Raw genomic sequence first — 21,637 nt, forward strand, 5'->3', positions numbered from 1 at the left:
TCCCAGCAGGCATGGGAGGGCGAGGCAGGAGGATCACCTGAGGTCAGGAGTTCGAGATCAGCCTGACCAACACGGTGAAACTCCGTCTCTACCAAACACAAAAAAATTAGCGTGGCATGGTGGTGGGCGCCTGTAATTCCAGCTACTTAGGAGGCTGAGGCAGGAGAATCGCTTGAACCCAGGAGGCAGAGGTTTCAGTGAACTTGAGATTGCACCACTGAACTCCAGCCTGGGCAACAAGAGCGAAACTCTGTCTCAAAGAAAAGAAAAAAAAAAAAAAGTATGAACTCTGGAATCCGACAGGCCTGATTTCAACCCTAGCTCCTGTGTGACCCTGAGCCACTGCTAAACTTCCCTGGGCCCCATCAGGAAATGTGAATCCCACAAACAGCCAGTGGAGGGACCCACTCCCAGCCTCAAGTACTCAATCAACTGGGCCTTTGTGAAGCAGGTTCTGCCTGCCTGGCCAGAGGCTAGCTTGTGGAGTTCCAGATCCCAGCCTTCTCAGCCTGCTTCAGCTCCAACCCAGGTGGGGCAAAGCTGTAACAATTGCTGGCTCTCCTGAGCCCCACATGGCTCGTATCATGGCTTGTGAACTTCAGAGAGATGCATAAGGGCCAGCGAAATATTTTCAGTTCTGAAGCCACAGCCTGTGCCATGTGGGGGTTTTCAGCCTGCACTGAGGTGATGCATCTGGCTAGGCTCCAGGGCTTTGTGAGCATTTTCCTGAAGGCCCCATCTATGGCTACTATCATGCAGTGTAACTTGTTTTCAACATCGACAATGAGCTGCTTAAAGAATAAGTTCTCTTTTGAGACCAGCCTGGCAACATGGTGAAACCCTGTCTCTACTAAAAATACAAAAATTAGCCAGGCATGGTGGTGCAAGCTTGCAATCCCAGCTACTCAGGAGGCTGAGAAGGAAGAATCGCTTGAACCTGGGAGGCAGAGGTTGCAGTGAGCCAAGATCGCGCCACTGCACTCCAGTCTGGGTTACCAAGTGAGACCCTGTCTCAAAAAAAATAAAAATAAAAATAAAAAAAGATTAAGTTCTCACAACAGCAGGCTGGAGGCAGGATGACATTAGCACTCTTCATAGCACTGTCAGTCCACAGTGGGGTCCAAAGTCAAACAAAAGACCCCAACACCAGGAGTGTTTTGGTATTCTTTTCCGATAACATGTTTGTGGATCAAATTCATCCCAGACTTTTCAACTCATTGAATCCTCACTGCTGCCCGAGGGACTGTGCACTACTTTTCTCTCCAGAGTACCAATGCAAAAACTGAGGCTTGGAGAGGGGCATCGCTGGCCCAAGGTCTCATAGCCAGCAGAGCTGGAACCTAGCCCCCGGCTTCTTAATCACTATGCAACACTGCCACAGGCCAGGGCTCTGGGCTGGGCTGCTAGGCCCTGTGCTTTAAGGGTAACCATGATCTGCTCTCATAGGCAACCAGGGCACATGGAAGGTCACAAGGCTGAGAGCAGGGGTGGATAGGCAAGAGAGTTTCCAGATCATAGGCTGTCATAAAACCCCAATTTTACATGGGGGAAAAGTACATTTTACAATTCAGGGTCCAGATTAGTTCTAAGTTATTACTGTTGGCTACCAAGTCTGCGTGAGTAAGCCCTGAGCACCACTGTCTAAAGAACTTTATGGCTCCACAGTGCTGAGATGTGGGTTCTACCATCCTCATGTTACGTGATGAGAAAGTGGACGTAAGCTGTCTAAGGTCACACAGCTAGTAAGTGACAAAGGCAGGACTCACACCCAGTTTCAGCTAGTGAAAAGCCACCTCACTTATCCCCTGTGCTCTACACAGATTTGGTGAAGAAGGAAATGATAGAACGTGTGACCATAATAAGCACCATGAAGAGACCCTGGGCCATGTACTTGCTACAAGACAGATCCTGCGCTATTTCAGCTTTGTGGCCAACTGGTATCACCTAGCCATCTTGCCTCCTTAATGTTCACCCAAGTCAGGTGCTAGTCATGATAAGGTCTCCATTCGGACTCCTGTCAGGGAGAAAAATGGAGACCACAAGAACAAAAGCAAGACTTCCCTTGAAAAGCTGCTTTCAGGCATCTTTCCATCCTGCCAAAAATTAACCAGAAACTTCCTAGGGACAAAGAGAGCTGCCAGCAGAGTAATGTTGAGAAGGCTGCCACACAGCACCCTGTGACTTCATCTCCTGCAATTAATTTGTCTCCCACTCAGCACCTGTGAGGAACATGCTATGATAGTAGCAACCGGGTGTCATGACCACATTTCAAAATCAGACTCTTAAAGCACGTGACACCCCAGAATTGTGTGGGTGAACCCAGGCTCTGTGTGATTGCACTGGGAGGCCACAGAGAGTGCAGGATTTCCCGACAGAAGACTCTGCAGGCAGATTTCAGTTATCTGAAATGACTGGTGTACACACATGCTTGCCAAGGGCTCTTCCTATTTTTTTAGCCCTATGTTCAATTCCTCCAAGGAAAACCATGGATGGAACTAAATGAGATTTCACCCACTTGGTGCAATTTGGTCAGAGGGTGGAATATCCAGCCATCCAGGTTGACCTGGGGCAGGGCCTCAGTCTTACCTGTCCTGGGAAGGGCGTCCTCATGAGGTCAAGGCTGGAGAAAAAGCACATATCCAGGAACTCTAGCCCTCTGTAAGGCCTCAACAAATGGTGGCTCTTACTGGTGTATCACATATGCACAGATAATTTTCAGAATTCAGAAAGGGGATGAGGTGTACAGATCAGTAGCACCTCTCAGAGTCTAAGAAATACACTGACATTTAAGCAGTGAGATGTATGAATATTAATACAAAATATGATAAATGAAGAAAATTCAGTATTTTATAAACAGTTTCATATCATCCATTTTAGGTTTTACTAGCAAGAGAATTTAGAGCAGGCTTATGAAAAATCTTTTGCTTGCCAGAGCTTTATGGATTAGGGTTTTGTGAATAACAGATCATGGGTCTGTATTTCCCTAGGCATCAATTTCCACACAGATCAAAAAAGAGGCTTGCCGCCTTACAGATTCCTGGTACTGAAATAGCCCTCAATTTTCAAACCTGTCGGTTTACCCAAGTCAGTTCTCACTGCCTCCCTATTGGCCCAGAGCCACTACACATATTTGGGTATAATCCATGGATGGAATCTAAGTCCCCAACCAGGCCATATCCTGTAGGACCTTCAGGACCGGAAACCTATGGTCTCACGGCTCTTCTTCCTTCTCCCCAAGCTGGAGGCTTTTCACTATCTGCCCATTTCCCATCTACAGGCTTTGAGGCTCAGGCCAGCATCCCCACACGCTTATTCAAAAGGTCATTCCTGGGAAAACAGAAATGTATCTTCACCACTATTAGTAATACTGTGCTTTACAGTTTACAGATCGCTCCCACAGGAATCTCATCCCCCAGGAGATAGACTGAGAAGTTTCATTACTCCTGCAGGTAGGTGGTTAATATTGTACCCATCTTCCAGATGAGGTAATTATAACTCAGAGAGGTATAGTGACTTTCTCAGAGTCACACATCGAGTGATGGAGCCAGGGGTCAATTCCAGGTTTATAACTACAAAGTTTGTGCTTCCTGCCCTGCTTCCCCTGTGGAGGACAGGAGCCTATCTTTATCTGGGTACCTCTCTCTCTCTCTCTCTCTCTCACACACACACACACACACATACACACACACACACACACAAACACACATACACACACACACGACTTCCCTTTATAGGACGAAATCTCATAGTTTACCAAAATCTCTAAAGCTCCCTTGCCAGCAATCCCTCAGTGGACTTGAACTGATGGTGCCAGGTTTGGGTCATGGGGTAGCAGAAAAGCAGGCACCTCCATCAAAGCTGAGCCCCTCTTCCATTTACTTTCTTTCCATCATGCGGATGATTTTATCTCATCTGTCAGAGTGACCACTGCCTTTCATGGAGATGGCAGGAGGCAAGTTGCTAAAGAACCTGACAAAGACTTAGAGAAGCCTAGAAACTCAGTCCCAGGGACCATCCCTCCTCTACCTCCACACAGACTCACACACATACACCTATACTCACACACACTCCCAACAGATTGGGAGCCTACATCTCCCAGGCAGCTTCCACAGCAGAGCTGTGCTGAGAGCCCATGTCTTCCAACTCAGGACAGGCTCAGACACAGGAGCCAAATTCTTCTTGCAGCCACATAAAGGCTGTGGTGATAAAAGAGAGATGTTTGGCAAGACACAGCATGAAGCAAATATATCCTTTAACCAGGTTCTGGCCTTACCCTTTGCAGAAAGATGTGGAAACAAATAATCATTTGACTACAAGAATTGGCCCTGTGGGTTCTAAAGTGGGAAGTGGTGGGAGGAAGCCAAGAACAGGGAAGTGTAACAGTGACACTTGGACCCCTCTTCCCTCCTCATAGGTAAAGTACTCTGCTGATTCTGTTTTGCCCATGTATCCCTCAAACAGGGGGTGATATCTGAGTCCTCCACCATTTTCTTAGGTGGGCTTGTAAGTGTCCAAACAGCAGGTGCCCACAGGGCATGAGACAGCTAGGGACAGGCAGACGTGTTGAAGCTTGTCCTTGGAGTCTATCCCATTTGGCCCCTAATACATGCCATGTCAAGCTCTAGTTCTCCTTCCCATTCCAAGGATTCCTTATCCTTTAAACCCTTTTCTTTCTCCTGGCCAGGTCACTTCTCTCCCACCTCTCCCTGCTTCCCCGAGGTCCGGGCTTATCTAGTCTCTTGCAGGAGCAGTTTCAAGAGCAGGCATCAGAGACTTTTGGTGTGAGGTCAGCAGTTTCCTTCAATTTTTGTTTTTGTCATAGTCGGGGCTGGATGCATGATATTCAGGATAAAAGTAAGAGCAACATGTTGGGGGAGAATACACAGTAAAACAACTAGATCAAGTCTTCATGTGTGACCCTCCAACAGTCCTCCCAAAAGTACAGCTTTGTAACCTCCAGAAAAAGATGGCCTCTTCTATCTTAGGTGTTTTATCCTAAAAAATAGGGGCTACATAGGCTCAAAGTAAAGGGATGAAGAACGATCTATCACACAAACAGAAAACAAAAAAACAGCAGGGGTTGTTATTCTAATATTAGATAAAACAGACTTTAAACCAGCAACAGTAAAAAAGGACAAAGAAGGGCATTATATAATGATAAATGGTTCAATTCAAGAAGACTTAACTATCCTAAATACATATGAACCCAACATAGAGCACACAGATTCATAAAACAAGTACTTCTAGACCTACAAAAAGATTTAGACAGCTACACAATAATAGTGGAGGAGTTCGACACCTGACTGACAGCATTGGACAGATCATTGAGGCAGAAAACTAACAAAGAAATTCTGGACTTAAATCTGACACAAACAATTGGATCTAATAGACATCTACAGAATACTCTACCCAACAACCATAGAATATCTATTTTTTCATCTGTACATACTCTAAGATTAATCACATGATCATCCATAAAGCAAGTCTCAATACATTCAAAAAAGCCGAAATCATATGAAGCAGATTCTTGGACCACAGTGAAACAAAAATAGAAATCAACACCAAGAGAAACTCTCAAAACCACACAATTACCTGGAAACCAAACTTGCTCCTGAATGACTTTTGTGTAAAAAACAAAATTAAAGCAGAAATCAAAAAAATTACTTTAAATAAATGAAAACAGAGATACAACATACCAAAATCTCTGGGCTGCAGCAAAAGCAGTGTTAAGAGGAACGTTTATAGCACTAAATGCTTACATCAAGAAAACAGAAAGATCTCAAATTAACAATCTAATATTGCAGCTAGAGGAACTAGAAAAACAAGAACAAACTAACCCCAAAGCTAGAAGAAAAGAAATAACTAAAATCAGAACAGAACTAAATGTAATTGAGGCTCAAAATCCAGACAAAGAATCAATGAAACAAAAAGTTTATTATTTGAAAAGATAAACAAGATTAATAGTCTGCCAGCTAGATTAACAAACAAAAAAAGAAAAGATTCAAATAAGTACAATCAGACATAACAAAGGTGACATTATAACCCACAGAAATACAAAAGATCCTCAGAGACTATTCTTTTTTTTTTTTCAATAGAGACAGGGTCTCACTATGTTGCCCAGGCTGGTCTCAAACTCAAGCAATCCACCTGCCTCAGTGTTGCAAAGTGCTGGGATTACAGGTGTGACCCACCGTGCCCAGCTGTTCAGAGATTATTAAGAACACCTCGATGAACACAAACTAGAAAATCTAGAGAAAATGGATAAATTCCTAGGAACAGATGAAATGGATAAATTCCTAGAAAAACACAACCTCACAAGATTAAATCAGGAAGAAATTAAAAGCCTACACAGACCAATAACAAGTTCTAAAATTGAATTAGTAATGTAAAAAAACCTGCCAACAAGACTGGGCACAATGACTCACGCCTGTAATCTTATAGAACTTTGGGAGGCCGAGGCGGGCAGATAACTTGAGCTCAGGAGTTCATGACCAGCCTGGGCAACATAGTGAGACCCTGTCTCTACTAAATAGACAAAAAAAAAAAAAAAATAGCCAGGCATTATGGTGTACATCTGTGGTCCCAGCTACTCGGGAGGCTGAAGTGGGAGGATGGCTTGAGCCTGTGGGTCAGAGGTTGCAGTAAGCTGAATTTGCACCACTGTACTCCAGCCTGCGTGACAAAGCGAGACCCTGTCACAAAACAAACAAACCAAACAAAAAAGAAAAACACCTACCAACAAAAAAAGTCCTGGACCAAATGGATTCACAGCAAAATTCTACCAGATATCCATAAAACAGAGCTGGTATTCATCCTACTAAAACTATTCCAAAAAACTGAGATTCCTCTTTAACTCATTCTACAAAACCAGCATCATCCTGATACCAAAATCTGGCAAAGTAATGACAAGAAAAAAAAAGAAGGCCTGGCACAATGGCTCATGCCTGTAATCCCAGCTGAGGCTGAGGCATGATAATCACCTGAAACCAGGATGCAGAGGTTGCAGTGAGCCAAGATTGCACCTTGCGCCACTGCACTCCAGCCTGGGCGACAGAGTAAGACTCTGTCGCAAAAAAAAAAAAAAAAAAAAAAAAAAAAAAAAAAAGAAAAGAAAAAGAAAACTACAAGCCAATATCCCTGATGAACATAGACACAAATATCCTCAAAAAAAAAAAAAAAAAATACTAGCAAACTGAATCCAGCAGCACTTCAAAAAGTTAATTGCCCATAATCAAGTAGGCGTTATTCCTGGGATGCAAGATTGGTTCCACATATACGAATCAATAACTGTGATTCACCACATAAACAGAAGTAAAAGCAAAAACCATTATCATCTCACCAGATGCAGAAAAAACTTTTGATAAAAATCTAACATCTCTTCATGATGGGCAAAAGCTGAAAGCATTCCCCTTAAGAACTGGAACAAGACAAGGACGCCCACTCTCACCACTCCTATTCAACATAGTACTGGTAGTCCTAGCCAGCGATCAGGCAAGATAAAGAAATAAAAGGCATCTAATTAGGAAAAGAAGGGCCGGAAGGGCCAGGCACGGTGACTCATGCCTGTAATCCCAGCACTTTGGGATGCCGAGGCGGGCAGATCACCTGAGATCAGGAGTTCGTGATTACCCCAGCCAACATGGCGAAATCCCATCACTACTAAAAATACAAAAAATCAGCTGGGTGTGGTGGCGGGCACCTGTAATCCCAGCTACTCTGGAGGCTGAGGCAGGAGAATTGCTTGAACCTGGGAGGCAGAGGTTGCAGTGAGCCAAGATCGCACCACTGCACTCTAGCCTGGGTGAGAGAGCGAGACTCCATCTCAAAAAAAAAAAAAAAAAGAGGAAAAGAAGTCAAATTGTCTCTCTTTGTTGATGAGATGATTCTATGCCTAGAAAACCTTAAAGACTCAGCCAAAAGTCACCTAGAACTGAAAATGATTTCAGTAAAGTTTCAGCATACAAAATCAATGTACAAAAATCAGTAGCATTTTTATCCACCAAAAATGTTCGAGCTGGGAGCCAAATCACGAACACAATCCCATTTATAATAGCCGCAAAAAGTTAAAATACCTAGGAACACATCTAACCAAGGAGGTGAAAAATCTCTCCAAGGAGAACTCCAAAACACTGCTGAAAGAAACTATAGATGACTTAAACAAATGAAAAATCATTCCATGCTCATAGATTGGAAGAATCAGTATTATTAAAATATGCATATATCCACAATCTACCGATTCAAAATTATTCCTATCAAAATACCAATGCCATTTTTCACAGAATTAGATAAAACTAGCCTAAAATTTGTATGGAACCAAAAAAAAAAAAAAAAAAAGTCCAAATAGCCAAAAGAATCCTAAGCAAAAAGAATAAAGCCAGAAGCAACACATTATCCAACTTCACGCTATACTACAAGGCTACAGTAACCAAAACAGCATAGTACTAGTACAAAAACAGACACACACACCAATGGAACAGAATAGAGAGCCCAGGAATAATGAAGCACACCTACAACAAAGTCTTCGACAAAGTCAACAAAAATAAGCAATAGTGAAAGGAATTACTATTCAATAAATGGTTCTGGGAAAACTGGCTAACCATATGCAGAAGAATGAAACTAGATCCTTACCTATCACCATATACAAAAATTAACTCAAGATGATTAAAGATTTAAATGTAAGACCTAAAACTACAAAAATCCTAGAAGAAAATTCTGGACATCGGACTTGGCAGAGAATTCATGACTAAGTCCTCAAAAGCAATTGCAACACAAACAAAAATTGACAAGTGGGACCTAGTTAAACTAAAGAGTTTCTGCACAGCAAAAGAAACGATCAACAGAGTAAACAGACAACCTACAGAACAAGAGAAAATACTTACAAACTATGCATCCAAAAATGTCTAATATCCAGAATCTACAAGGAACTAAAATCAACAAGTTAAAAACTACCCCATTAAAACCCAGGAAAAGGACATGAACAGACGCTTCTCAAAAGACGACATACAAGCAGCCAACAAACATGATAAAATGCTCAACATCACACCTGAGAAACGCAGATCAAAACCACAATGAGATACCATCTCACACCAGTTAGAATGGCTATTATTAAAAAGTCAAAACACAGCAGATGCTGGTGAGGCTGTGGAGAAAAGAAAACACTTATATACTGTTGGTGGGAGTGTAAATTAGTTCAGCCACTGTGAAAAGCAGGTTGGAGATTTCTCAAAGAACTTAAAACAGAACTACCATTTAACTCAGCAATCCCATTACTGGATATATACCCAAAAGGAAATAAATTGTTCTACCAAAAAGACACATGGACTGGTGTGTTCATTGTAGCACTATTCACAATAGCAAAGAAATGGAATCAACCTAAGGTTCCATCACCGGTGGACTGGATAAAGAAAATGTGGTGCATCTGTATCACCAGTACTTCACAGCCATAAAAAGATGATATCATGTCCTTTGCAGCAACAAGGATGGAGCTGGAGGCCGTTATCCTAAGCAAATTAACGCAGGATCAGATACATGTTCTTGCTTGTAAGTGGGAGCTAAACATTGGGTACACATGGACATAAAGACGGGAACAACAGACACTGGGAACCGCAAGAGAGGAGAGGGAGGGAGATGTGGGTTAAAAAACTACCTATTAGGTACTATGCTCACTACCTGGGTGACAGGTTCAATCAAACCCCAAACCTCAGCATCATGCAATACACCCTTATAACAAACCCACACATGTACCTCCTAAATCTAAAATATTAATATAAGTTTAATGTTTTTAAAAAGAATAGGGGCTGATGGGGCAATAATTGTACAATTATGTGAAGGTACTGAATGCCACCGAACTGGACACTTAAAAACGGTTAAGATGGTGACTTTTATATGATATATATTTTAACAAAGTTTCAAAAAGAATAGGAGCCCCGGACACTGTCCAAGCTCTGTTTGGTGGTATAACCCCCAGTGCCCCACAGGCACCACAGCTGCACATGGAGCCATGTGTTATCTTTCCTGGATGCTTCCAACAGCTGAGAATATGTCAGTTTTGAGGCAGATGTGTTTGTTGGAGGACTGGGGGTAGAGATCATCTATATATCTTCTCCCAGCCCTGTCCTGGAGCAGGGGCCCTTTTGCAGAAAAGTGGGTACTTAGCTCTTCTGGCCCTCCCTGCACCCCATGGCATCCTTGGTGTTCCCCTGGGTCAGGGACTGAGGACCAAGTTATGGATAGGCCTGTTTCTCAGCACTGCAGGTCATCATTCTGTCCTCTGTTCACTGCCTGTCTCCCTATTCTGACTCACAGCTGGACTCCCACCTTCCATGAAATCAAAGTTAGGTGCTGTTACTTTTTTCTTGGGAACATGTCCTTCCTGCCTCTGCCAATCTCTTTGACATCTGGGTGCTCAAGGGAAGCTTCCCTTGTAAGCTCTCTGAGGAACCATAGGTTATTTCTGCACAGTCCCTGAACTTCTCCTGTTCCACCCACTCTGGTTCCTTATTTTGTCCCCAACCACCCTAACATGGGCAGTGTCTGGGCCTCCAGCTGTCAGCTTATATGTCCTATCCCTCACTCTCCATCCCATAGCTGTGGCCACCATTGCCTAGCTTAGTTTTGGCAGTTTGTCCCTGAGACTAGCAGTCCCCAAGAAAGGTTCCAATACATGTGTCATCTCTTTCACCCCCAAACTAGAATCAATGGCTGCCAAACATCAAAAGTACGAGGTAAAAATCCAATGGTCTTGTTTCTGGCCCACTGTGGGTATGCAACAGGAAATTCATGTGCACCTTCACTGCTCTTTTTCTCAGGGACATTCTCCCGGCATGTTAGCAAGGCCCAGTTAAATTCCTCAGGGTGAGGGTCCCCTTGGAGAAGGGAGTGAGTTGTTGTGGATTTCTGTACTCAAGGTAGAGCACTTCCAATAACCAGGAGCTCTGGGCATCCCGCCCCTGATCTGGGCAAATCTGGCATGAAGTCTACACACTAAAAATAGCTTTCCCAGTACATGAAAGCAATGGTAGAGGCTTCCTGAGCTGGCTTGCACACCACAGGTGAAGTAATTGGTCACTTACCAGTGTCTCCCCACTTAGGTTCTAAAGTCCACTGTATCAATGACATCATGCTAACAACTGGATGAGCAAGACATGGCAGAGATTTTAGAGGCCTTTGAAAGACATAAGCCCTTCAGAGAGTGGTAGATTAAGCCTACAAAGATTCAGAGGCCTGCCATATCAATGAAGTATTTAAGGGGCTACTGGTCAGGGGCATGCTAGGACCACCCCTCCAAAGTCAGAGGCAAATGATTGTATCTCACACCTCCTACCACTAAGAAGGAAGCACAATGCCATGTAGGCCTCTTTGGGTCTGGAAGCAGGGGACCAAGGGGTGGAATGACCCCACTTATTATCTCTCCTAGTGATCCACATGGGAATTTGTGCTTCCTGTCCCCACAATACAGTCACCACTAGCCAAATTCATTTATTTAAATTTAAGATAAAATTAGTTATTTTATCTGAATTTTAGATTAAAATTCAGTTCTTCAGACACACCAGGTACATTTCAAGTACTCGGTAGGCACATGCAGCTAGTGGCTACCTTATTGAACAGTGGATCCTGGCTATTCAAATGGAAATGCTTCCACCAGTAGACACAGTAGGAGTCCCACTGAATTATGAGCCATGGCTGATAATTGAATTACAAGTCATGGGAACCTTGGGTTCATTCCTCCTGCTATGGCTGTGGGACTAAGCAGGTGTAAAGAAGAGTAGCCATTCTGTCAGGGGTATTGGCTCTGATCATGAGGAGGAGGCAGGGTTGTTCTTACACACTGTGAACAGGGAAGGATATATTTGGCACCCAAGTGATCCATTTGAATGTCTCCTAATAATTCCTTGCCCAATTTTTATGGTAAATGGACACATGCAATTTCCACAGTCTGAGAAGGGCATGGGGACCACGGGCTCAGAACCAATCCTCAGGGATAAAGGTCTGTTACTCGACCAGCCAGGTCACGGAGAACAGCAGACATGGTGGCTGAGACTGAGGGTACTCTAGAATGGATAGTAGATGAGGAAGACCATGAGCATCAGTTGTGGCTTCAAAGCCAGCTGTAGTCATGCGGGCCATACACCGTCCCACTACTTTGCCTCATGTTCACCTCCCTAGGAAAAGGGCCAAGCCAAACCCTGGAGAAGTTATTCCCAAATGAGGGGAGCATCCTGTGTGAAGCAAGCCCATCTGAGGCCTGCAAGGCATGGGCTGTAGTCGATGCTGTGGTCGTTCCACAGCCCAGCCTAATGGCGGAGGTAATCATTCCACTGCCTGCCAAAGGTGTTGCTTCATGATGGCACATAACTTAAGTCTCTCTCCAAATATCAGTCAAGGGGTCAATGAAGGGTGGAGAGTACCAACACCTGGACTCCAGCCTCTACTTGCAACATCTCTGTAGAATCTTCCCAACCATAGAGCTCCCTCAGGGACTGACTGAGATGTCTGATTCAACTGTCATAGAACAACTCCACTTTCCTCCCAATTCTACTTCCCTCACTCTATTACAGGTGGTTTTTCTTTTTTTTTTTTTTAAACGGAGTTTCACTCTTATTGCCCAGGCTGGAGTGCAATGGCGCAGTCTCAGCTCACCACAACCTCCGCCTCCTGGGTTCAAGTGGTTCTCCTGCCTCAGCCTCCTGAGTAGCTGGGATTACATGCATGCGCCACCACACCCAGCTAATTTTGTATTTTTAGTAGAGATGGGGTTTCTCCATGTTGATCAGGCTGGTCTCAAACTCCTGATCTCAAGTGATCCACCTGCCTCAGCCTCCCAGTGCTAGGATTACAGGCGTGAGCCACTGTAGCTGGCTACAGGTATTTTCTAGAGCACATGTCCTATCCTTTCAAGTTGCAGGGATGAACTAGTGAAGGTCCCATTGACCAACTGGCATCCCACAGCCTCCTCTTCCAGAATGCCTTTGCGCAGGTATGTCTGGGAACCTCTAGCTGTGGGTGTGTGCTTCTTCGTGCACTGAGGGTTGGGGGCGGGGAGCTTCAGCTATTGTCAGATGGCGCAGATTGTGCAGGACATCTTGTTAGAGGGAAGCATAGTCTGGAAAATGGTAGTGGAGAAAATCTGGTTTTCCACTCACGGGAAAGCTTGACCTTCAAGGATGGCCTTCTCCTTGGGTGGAAGGTGCGCCCTGGCCCTAATGTGCTCGCAGCAGCCCTGGCCAGCTTTCTCCCAGAACGGGGACTTGCCTGGTGCTCAGAAGGAAGGGGTGCTGCAGAAGGGCACCCACAGGTCTGCAGACTGGGCCTCAGATGAGAGCCCGCCAGGGTGGCTCTGCTCCCTGAACCCCCTCATGGCTCTGCCCCCAGCAACACTGGCCGCTCTGTGTGCCTGGGGAGGCCATTGTGTAGGAGGAGATGAGCATCTGCTGGTTTCAGGGGCTGATTGCTTCCCTTTTCTCTCCCGGAAACAGTCTGTTGCCTAGGTGACACCCAAATCCCAGTGTCTGGTTTGAGCTCTCCATGACTCAGCTACCATGCAGCTGTTTGCTAGGGGCCTCAGGAGGGCGGTTGCTTGGTTACCTAAGAGATGGCAGACATGTTTTACTGTGACGATGCTTACCTCTGCTTCTGCTCCCTAACAGCAAGCAGTGTGCGCCCCGAGCCGCGTTTCTTTCCTCACTGGCAGGAGACCTGACACCACCCGCCTGTACAACTTCAACTTCTACTGGAAGGTGCACGCTGGAAACTTCTCCACCATACCCCAGTACTTCAAGGAGAATGGCTATGTGACCATGTCGGTGGGAAAAGTCTTTCACCCTGGTACTGCTCCATGTCCAGAGTCTGGGTTCTCTTGGTTTGTGGTGTCTGAATCCAGCATTCCCATCCTGGGGATGGGGCTGTCTTTGCAGAGCCCTCTTCTGGCTGAGCGAGTCCCTCGCTATTCAGTGCTTCCTTTCTAAAAAACCGACTTGTCAACCCAGCTACATGTTGTCACCCAAAGTGAAAAAGGGTAGAAAGAGCTTTGCTTCCTTTCAGAAACCACTGAGGGTGTGCTGTTGGGTCCTTCAGCTCCTCGGGTGGTAGGGAGGACATAGGCTGGGGAGGTGGCAGTGTTGGGTGGAGTCCAGCTTGGGGCTCCCCGCTTCTTCCCTGCAGGGTACCTGTCAGTAAACCTAGGGGTGGGGTGAGGACACCTGAGGGCCTCCCATGTGGCCAGCATTGCTGTTGCAGACTTATTGCCCAATGAGGGGGCTGTGCTTAGGTGGGGGCTGCTATCTACTCTGTGAATTAGGTCAGAAAGATGAGTGTAATCTGGTTTCTGCACCTGGTCTCAGGAGCTCGCAGGTCTGAGCATAGGAAAGCGCACTTCAACAGGTGTCTCAGGTGGTCTGGCTACCTCTCCTTGAGTTCATCATTCCCTTGGCCTCCCTGTGCTGCCACATCCTCATCTTGGGCCTCTGGGGCAGGAGCCAGAAACCTCTGGGCATGGGATTTAACAGGCTGCCTGAGCTGCCTGTCAAGGTCACTGGGCTCTTGTTCCTCCTGATCTTAAGATGGATCCTTGGGGCCCACACAGGCGTGCGTTCTCCTTAGCCAGACTTCCCGGTATTTGCTCCTGGCTGCAGCAGCACAGGCTGAGGCCCGGCACCAGATGTTCAATACGATCTTGCAGTCAGGCGGTCCACAGCTATTTCTGTAGCATGTGCCATGTGTCAGACTCTGTGCCAGGCCTGGGGCCACCTCTGCCTGGCGCAGGGCAGCTCACAAAAGCTGGCAGAGGCCGAAGGCTGTGTGCCGGTATTCAGAATGCCACAGACCGCCTGGCTGCTGTATCTTCACGGCCTCTATGGGCAGCCCAGTCAGAGTTGCGGGAGTGGATTCCTGAGGTCCCACTGCCGGGGTCCCTCACTTTGCCATCCTGCAGGCTTCTCGATCCTCAACCTTTTAGATTCCCGCCACACTGAATCTAAAAGGGACAATGTGACTTCTAAGCTGGTGTCCTAGGAGCCTGCCGATAACCTACCTATTCATCAGCCCTCGTGGGTCAAGGCTGCCTCGTCCTCCCCGAGTGGAGAGGTCGAGCAGTGGGGATACCCCTCAGGCCACGGGGCTTACTGACTGGGGCTGGTGTCGGGGGAACTCCCTCTCTTTCTGAGCTCCAGTGAGCTATCTGAAAGTCCCCACCATACTCCCCAGTACTGACAGCCAGAGGGAGGAAGGGCTCACCAGAATTATTGGGCATCTCTGATGGGCATCAAGTCTGCTTTGATTATTGATGAGTGGGTAAGAGGGTCCTCTCAACTTGGGGTCTTCTTAGGAATGCACTGTCAACTCAGAACAGGTTTCAGCCCTGTTCTGGAGACCACAGGCCCTGGAAGGCTGGGACACCGTTTGCAGCCCCAGCGTCATCTGTTAGACGCAGCCAGCAAGGTCTCATGCTGTGCAGTATATTTCAACACTTTCTCAAATTTACCCGTGGCAGCTTTTGGTGTGTTTGGTGATTTTTATAACACTACTCACTGTACAATTTCTGTCATGCACATTTTTTGTATCAAAAAGGGTGCTGTAACTGAAAAAGACTGGGTATTTCCAACTTGGAATATTCAAACCATCTTTTGCAAGGGATGTTTTAAATAGGCATGAAGAGTTGTGTTGTTCTTAATCAGGGTTAAGGATCTGGAATCAAAGGTTTTGGTTTACTCCATCTATGGCATATCTTAAAAACTGAGCAAGATGTCCTTGCCTTTTTTGAATTTGATGATTGTGCTGCAGTTCCACAGCTCAGTTTTAGGTGGCACATACCCCAAACTGAAAACCTGAGCTTGGAGGAAATGAGTCAAAAGATAGGTAGGTACAGGACAGGGCAGTGGTGACACTACAGCTTTCAGGGTTCCCACCCTGTCAAGAATGAGCATGTCTTAGCAAGGGAGGCATTTCAATGTCTTCTCAAATCCACCTGTGGCAGTTTTTGGTGTCTTTGGTTATTTTTATAACACTAAATACTTATATACAATTTATATACATGTACAAAAGGGACATGTACATTATATATTTTGATACAAAATATGCACAAGTACATATTTTGTATCAAAAAAAGGTTCTGAGAAGAATTCCACTTCCATAAAGCTGGAGTAGACATACTTTTCCCTATTCTTCCAACTAAGTGACTTAAAACCCCTTGATAATATACACAAAACAAACATATGACTCTGAAAGGTGGAGTGAAGGCAGATCAGACAGGGACCTTGTGACCTGAGGAACAATGGAGTTAATTAGTTCTCTGGTGTGTGTGTGTCTCTCTCTCTTTCTTTCTTTCCCTCTCCTCTCCTTTCCCATTCCTCCCTTCCCCTCTCTTTCTCTCTCTTTCCCTCTTTCCCCTTCCCTCCCTTCCTCTCTCTCCCTCTCCTCTCCTCTCCTTTCCCCTTCCTCCCTCCCTCTCTCTCCACCCTCTTTCTTTCCCTCTCCTCTCCTTTCCCCTTCCTCCCTTTCTCTCTCTCTCTCTTTTCTTTCTTTGCCCATATATACCAGACATGGAGCTGAAGGAGCTGGGATCCAGAAATGTCAACACAGAGGAAAGAAGAAAGAAGGAATGAAGGAAAAGAGGGAGGAAAGGGGGACAGGAAGGGAGGGAGGAAAGAAGGGCCACAGCCAGAGGACCAGGAAAGTTGTAACTTAGCAAGATAGAAAACTTTTAGACAGTGAGCTGCTTTACTCTAGTTAACACCACAGAAATATAGTTTGATCCCCACTTCCACACATGCCAGCAAAGGCCAACTAGCAGGCTCAGTGTAGCACGCTTGCTAAGCTGTAACATCCCTCCTGTCTACCTTGGTGCTGTCGGAGGTGGCCAATTAGGGAGCTGGCACTTTCATCCCTGCCAGGCAATAGCAAGTCCCCATCGCCTAAGGTGTCTGTGCAGGTGATATTGGATACAGTGCTGAAAAATATCGAACCCTCCCAGCCACAAAGGTATCAGTACAGCCCCAGATCAGATCCAAAAAGTCCACTCCTGCCCAGCAGAAACAAGGAGCCCCTCACCCATTTCAGAGATGAATGGAGGCCATGTGGGGAAGGTAGACTACTGCACTCACCAGGCAGTAATGCAGCGCGATCCTTCCCTTTCTTCTGCTGAAGTGATGTCAGAGGATGCCAGCTAAAACAAAGTTTAAATAACACCTTAAACCTACTAACATAATATGAAAATCTCTAGATTTCAATCAAAAGTTACACATCACACCCAGAACCAGGAAGATCTCAAACGGAATGACAGGATACAATCAAGAGATGTCAACACTGATGACAAAGATGTTAGAATTATCTGTAAAAAAAATTGAAAGCCACCATTATATAAATGCTTCATTAAGCAATTAAGAACACATTTGAGACAAACTAAAAATAGAAAGTCTCAGCCAAAAAACAAATAAATAGAAGACATAAGGAAGAACCAAATGGAAATTTTAGAACTGAAAAATACCATAACTGAAATTTTAAAAACTCTATAAAGGAATCACTGGCAGAATAGACAGAACAGAGGAAGGAACCAGTGAACTTGAAGACAGAACAGAAATTTCCCATTCTGAAAAATGAATAGAAAATACATGGGAAAACAAGATGGACAGAGCTTTAGGGACCTGTGGGACTACGAACAATGATCTCACATCTGTGTCATAAGGGTTCCAGAGGAGATGAGAAAAAGTGTGGGGCTGAAAAATCAAAGAAGTAATGGCTGAAAATTTCCCAAATTTGACAAAAGACATAACTCTGCAGACTTCAGAAGCTGAACAAATCCCAAAGGGAATAAATCCAAAGAAATTCCACACTAAAACACTTGAGTTAAACTTCTGAGAACTATTAAATAAAAACAAAAAATATTAACTGAGCATGGTAGCTCATATCTGTAGTCCTAGCTACCTGGGAGGCTGAGATGGGAGGATTGCTTGAGCCCAAAAGTTCAAGGTTACAGTGAGCTATGATTGCAATGCTGCTCTGCAGCCTGGGCAATGAAGTGAGACCCTGTCTTTAAAATAATAATAATAATAATGATAATAATTTAAAAAAAGAAAAAGAAAAATCTTGGAAGCAATGCGAGAGAAATGACACCTTACCAAACCATGGATAGCAAAAGGAAGTGGCACAACTTTTTTCAAGGGCTTACAGAAAATAGCTTTCACCTGGGTGCAGTGGCTCACACCTGTAATCCCAGCACTTTGGGAGGCCAAGGCGGGCGGACCACCTGAGGTCAGGAGTTCAAGACCAGCCTGCCCAACATGGTGAAACCCTGTCTCTACTAAAAATACAAAAATTAGCCATGCATGGTGGCATGCATGCACCTGTAATCCCAGCTACTTGGGAGGCTGAGGCAGGAGAATTGCTTGAACTCAGGAGGCAAAGGTTGCAGTGAGCAGAGATTGCCCCATTGCACTATAGCCTGGGCCACACAGTGAGACTCTGTCTCAAAAAAAAAAAAAACAAAAAACTTTCAACTCAGAATCTTACATCCTGTGAAAGCATCCCTCCAAAATGACATTCCATGGCCACATAGGTTTGAAAACCATGTTCTAGACTAACCAATTCATTTTCTAGATAGCACAACTGAGATTCTTCAAAGAACACACAGGATTTTTCCAAGATCACATTGCAGTCCCTTGAACACTGTTGGAAATCTCTGAAATTTGCAAAGCTGAGAAACCAAAAAAAAAAAAAAAAAAAAAAAACTTTCATCAGTGTTGCTGGAATAATCTCCAACCTGTAAATGTAGAAGCAAATCTTGAGAACCTGAGTCCCAGAAAGAGAGAACACAAGGTACAAGGGTATGTCCCAGCAACAGCCCTGTGACATGAGTGGCATTTGTACCTCCTGGTTTATAGGAGAGGGGAAGGAGACACAGAGAGATGAGTAACCAACAAGGTCACACAGGAAGACAAAGAGCTAACATTCAAACCCAGGTCTGCTAGACACCAAAGCTCAGGCTCTGGGCCTCACTGCTACATACCTCATGGCCACATTCTCAGCCTTTCTGTGTGTCTCTATGCATTGCTCCAGCATATGAACTACAAGGACCCAGAGGATGCAAACAATGGGCTCCTATGTCAATGCCTGGGCTGACCTGTACAGGCCATTTGTAAAGAAAATGCAAACGGTGTTGCCATGTTTTCATGGTAACAAGCATTAGGAATTTGGGTTTGTTTTAACATCCATTGTTCTATATCTGAAATCTGATGTAAAATGCCTTGGGAAAGTTAGAAAGATGAAGAAGGCAGGAATGGTTAGAGGAGGGAAAGGATAGAGGAAATAGTTTACAATGTATGGACATATTCGTCTTAGCACCTCATACTTACATTCACATCCCCCAAGAACTACACAGAACTTTCTGCCATGGAAGCCACTCACTGATCATGCCTCTCATCACAGCCTACCTTTAATTAAAAGTGAAGGTGCATGAGTCAGCCAGCAGATGGCAAAATGAGGAACCAAGGGAACATAAGACTAAGGTCAAACATTAGCTAGTGTCATTTCATAAATGAAGTGGGCCTGTTTCCTAAAGCTTTTTCCAAGTATCATCTGCAAATGTTCCAGTTGGGTGCTACAACATGCCAAGGCCACCCTGTCTGATCGTCTTGTCTTCATCACCCACCCTCCTCTTTCAAAGGCAGTATGATCAGACACAGTAGACGGGGGGCCTACCCTACCAAATCCCACCTGGCCCTGGATGCTGCAACTTAGGGCATCCAAGAGCCCGCTAGGGCAAGCCTGCACTGTACCTTCTTTCTCTGGGTTGTCAGTGGCAGGCCACTCTGCTCAGGCCTGCCAAGTGAGGGTGGTACACTGGGCAAATCAACTTTCTGGTAGAAGCACAGGAACATCTGGCCCCAACACCCTTCTCTCCCTCTGCCCACCCCACAGTAATCCTCAGAACCTAGAGACCTAATGACATCTCTCCACTAATGACATCTCTCCAAACTTCGTTCTAAAGTCAGGAACAAGAATTGGAAACCTCATCACAAGTCAGAAGATTGAGACATGCTTAAGGTTACTACCCATGTGTTCAGATTAGCAAGGACAGGAGCACACTGTAGGTACCAACCGCTTATCCGTGGAAGACTGCTCCTGAGCGGCAGTGGGCTGCATGTTCTATTTGTGTGCCTGTTGTCTACAAACACTCCTATCCCATCAGAAGTACACAAGGGTTTGTCAGATGACTTACTGGCCACGAGTGAATCAATGAATTCTTCTCAGGAAGAAAACCAGTTTGCCTTTTAAAAATGCTGGCAGTGAAACCCAAGTGAGGAAACTCACCTGCTGCACCCAGCGTGCAGCCCACACTCCTTCAGTGGTCCTTTAGGAGTTGGACCCAATCTAGTTTCCCAGCCTCTTCTCCCATGACTTCACTCTACGAATGGGTCTGCTCCAGCCACGAACCTTCTCTGGGCTCCCTGAATGTACCTAACCCTTTTGGGCTGCCCTTCCCCCATTTCCCACCTAACAAAACCCTTTTGACTTTCAAAGCCCAGCTCACACACCCCCTCCTCTACGAAGCCTCCCCCAGCCCCCTGCCCAGAGTGAGCAGTTCCTTCCTCTTCACATTCACCTAACTCCTCTTGCCTGTAAGATGCCCCCTTACAAGTAACAAAGACATGAGTGTGCACCTACCTTCAAGGAGCCTTTCAGGAGGGAGCCTGGCTTCGATCTGCTTTTTGACATACTTTGCACTGAGATCTGCCCTCTCCTGCCAGGCTGTGCTCACACCAAGAGATCACGAGATGCCCTGCCAGCAAATGCCCTGGAAGCATATCCCCTTCATGCCCCTGGCAGTTGTCTAATGCACACACAAGATCAAAGCAGCTCTCAGGTGGCATGTTGCAGGGCACAGCACAGTTCTGCCTATGCCAAGGCAGATGCTGGGCCCTTCCCTATTGTGTTCAGCATGCACCCGTTCTCCAGGGCACCTTTTCTGGGCATTAATTTATCCAGTCAGTTAATATGGATTGCACAGCCTGCTATGTGCCAGGTACCATGTGGACCCCACCACCCGTACCCAATGCAGGCCCCTCTAGTGGGCAACCCTTGGCTCCACACCTCCCTGTTGGGCTGCTCGAGACTGTCAGGTCGGGCTCAACCTGCTCTCCAGCCCTGCTTCCTTCCTGTCCCTTTCCTGAGTGTTAGTTAGCCCCAGTAAACCTTTGGCCCTGCCAGCTCCCTCTCACGGTCTGCTTCCTGGAGGACCCAATCTGAGACAGTGGGTTCCAGAGTGGTCTGAGAAAGCAGGTGGTAAAATGGGGGCTTGGTACAGGATTGCCCTGCATCTGCCCAACTGGCAACGAGGTTCCCATCTTCCGGGGTAGGTGGCACGCAGGCGGCTCCAGGCACAAGATGGCAGGCTAGTTGCCAGACCTTTGGTGTTAGAACTTTTGCTGGGATGGCCGGCTCGTGGAGAGGAAGTTCCTGGCAGGTGAGGAGATCCAGGCAGGGCAGATGCCTGGAAATGAAAACTCAGAGAACAGACAGTGGTGACTATGTTTCCTGGATGACCCACAGGGGATTAATGAGAGGCCAAGAGCAATTAACAAACATCTAAAAATTAAGCAGAAACACTGGAGTCTTCCTGGTGGTTTACAGAGTAGCCCCCGATCCA

At 45.7% G+C, this 21,637-nt stretch overlaps 1 pseudogene; it reads left to right on the forward strand.

Moving 5' to 3' along the window:
• Nucleotides 1–11,144: 11,144 nt before the first annotated feature.
• LOC134735988 (iduronate 2-sulfatase-like) lies at nucleotides 11,145–14,119 on the forward strand (annotated as a pseudogene).
• The last annotated feature ends 7,518 nt before the right edge of the window (nucleotides 14,120–21,637 follow it).

This window comes from Symphalangus syndactylus, chromosome X (genome assembly GCF_028878055.3).
Source record: "Symphalangus syndactylus isolate Jambi chromosome X, NHGRI_mSymSyn1-v2.1_pri, whole genome shotgun sequence".
In the NCBI taxonomy this organism is placed as follows: Eukaryota; Metazoa; Chordata; class Mammalia; order Primates; family Hylobatidae; genus Symphalangus; species Symphalangus syndactylus.